This window comes from Bison bison, unplaced genomic scaffold (genome assembly GCF_000754665.1).
Source record: "Bison bison bison isolate TAMUID 2011002044 unplaced genomic scaffold, Bison_UMD1.0 scf7180017864115, whole genome shotgun sequence".
NCBI classification, from domain to species: domain Eukaryota; kingdom Metazoa; phylum Chordata; class Mammalia; order Artiodactyla; family Bovidae; genus Bison; species Bison bison.
The window spans coordinates 117967-120645 of record NW_011494687.1 but is presented as its reverse complement, the minus strand read 5'-3'; positions in this window follow the sequence as shown (position 1 = coordinate 120645).

Sequence of the window (2679 nt, the reverse complement as noted above, 5' to 3'; positions counted from 1 at the left end):
TTCATGGGGTCGCAAAGAACCGGACACGACTGAGCGACTGATCTGATCTGATTTGATCTGAGACAATTAAAAAAGCTGTTCAAGAAAATGATGTAATTGTGTGGTGTCACTTGTATTTATTGAAGAAGGAAATGACAACCCACTCCAGTATTCCTGCCTGGAAAATTCCATAGACAGAGGAGCCTGGCCGGCTACAATCCATGGGGTTGCAAAAGAATTGGACATGACTGAGTGATGAAGCTAATTTCTTTAAAATGTTCAATGTCTTCCACCTTTGCATTTAAAATACAATTGATGTATAACATAGGGATCTGTACCCAGTGCTAGGTGACAACCTAGAAGGGTGGGATGGGGGTGGAGGGGAGGAAGATTCAAGAGGCAGGGGACATATGTATAGTTATGGCTGGTTAGTGTTGTTGTACAGCAGAAATCAACTATCCTCCAATTAGAAATAAATTAAAAAAACACAACTGAGGAAGCTTTTCAGAAGAAATAAGACACTAATTCTAAGGAAAATATCAAACAGCACAGATGGTGGATTATTATCATGAAAAGAGGCACAGTGGAATGCTTCCACTTGCCAGGCAAGTAGATTCAAGATTTTTCTTGCTCTCATTATTTCCTTCAGTGTCTACCTTGCATGTCTAAAACTTTAATTTCTTTTTAAATTAGGTATGACAGTCTTTTCCTTCTCTACATGACCTCTAGTTGTCTGGCATTACTAGATTGAAATAATTTTGAACTTCACTTATAAAACTTTGAAAGTATAGTGAACCTTTTTAACACTGCCAATTCAACTGTTTTGCTTCCACTTCTGACAATTTTTAAACCTATAATTTCTGACTTCCAGGGGGACGTTTTACTTCCTTTTCTATAATATCTCTTTATTTCCTTTCTCCCTTCTTTCCTTTCTCCTTCCCTTCTTCTCTTTCCACTGTCTCCTTCCTCTTCCTCCTCTTTCATCTCTCTGATGGCTACTATTGGCAGACTTTATTTCATAATATCCTTGATTAGAAACTATTTTTCAGACTGTTTCCTAAGTCTGTGCTCTTCAATCACTCTGAGATAAAAGCCAGACATTTATGTCCAAACCTCACTTGTTCCTTGGATAGCTTGCTCAAATTTACCTTTAAATTAATCTTACATTCCACATGTCCTAAAGCTGAGTCCATTGGCACACTGATAAACAAATACTTCTCATATATTTATTTCTTCATCTGTGTTTCAAAACAAACTTGATTAAATATAACTTGTGAGTATTAAGCAGACAAATGTTTTCCTCTTGAAACCTTCATTTGATTTATGGCTCTATCAACCATGGCAGTCTTCCATGCTGGAAAACTTTCTCATCTCTGTCCACTACATTGCTTGGATTGAGATTGTAATTGTGTCCGTTCTCTCTATCTTATGGACAATAATGAAACCTTTACTATTGTTTGCTTGAATGCTATTCTTGAGTAATTGCTTGTCACTCATCTTGTATGTAAAAGTTAATTTATTCACTGCTTTATTATATTCCTCATAAAGCAAAATTGATATATTACTTTCTTATAATTTCTCTTGGCTCACTAATACTTAGTTAACTCTTAAATGTGCAATAAATATCTTCACTACTGGGCTCCTACCATTCACTCTAAATTAATATCCTCCTTCTGTTCCCGTTATACACCATTTTTGCCTCTCATATGTCTTAAAAGTGAGAAATCAAATGTTTCAAAAGTGAGAAATCATGATATGAAGAGCAAAGTTGTCTCAAATCATTTTTTATGCATCTCATTTATTTCTTTGTAATAGCATTTATTTAGTTTCATTATAATTTATATGTTTTTATATCTCTCTATGATACAAGTATTACAAAAAAAATCTATGAAATCCTTACTGAGATTGCATTATACCTATAGTAAACTTGTGAAAATTGGTATCTTTAGGATGTTTTGTTTTCTAGCCCATAAGTACGGTACAGCCATTTATTTGAATCTTTAAAATGTCTGCAAATAGAATGTTATCTTTTTCTCCAATAAATCTTTCATATATTCATTCACCACTATTTGACTTGTAAATGATGTCTTATTTTAGTTTCATCTTCTACTGGTTTGTTTTTGGCATATAGATAACACAACTGATTTTTGTATGTTGATGTTATACACAGTAACTTTAAATTGAAACTAAAGTATGGAATATAATACTAATTTATTGTTGATTTTTAAATATTTATTTCTATTAATTTTATTCTTGAATGTACACCGAGGTATTCTAGATCAGAGGCAGATTTCATATTTACCTCTCAGGTCAGTTCAGTTCAGTTCAGTTCAGTCACTCATTCTGTCCGACTCTTTGTGACCCCATGAACCACAGCATGCCAGGCCTCCCTGTTCATCACCAACTCCCAGAGTTTACTCAAACTCATGCCCATTGAGTCGATGATGCCATCCAACCATCTCATCCTCTGTTGTCCCCTTCTCTTCCTGCCTTCAATCTTTCCTAGCATCAACGTCTTTTCAAATGAGTCAGCTCTTCGCATTAGGTGGCCAAAGTATTGGAGTTTCAGCTTCAACATCAGTCCTTCCAATGAACTATTCAGGACTGATTTCCTTTAGGATGGACTGGTTGGATCTCCTTGCAGTCCTAAGGACTCTCAAGAGTCATCTCCAATACCACAGTTCAAAAGCATCAATTCTT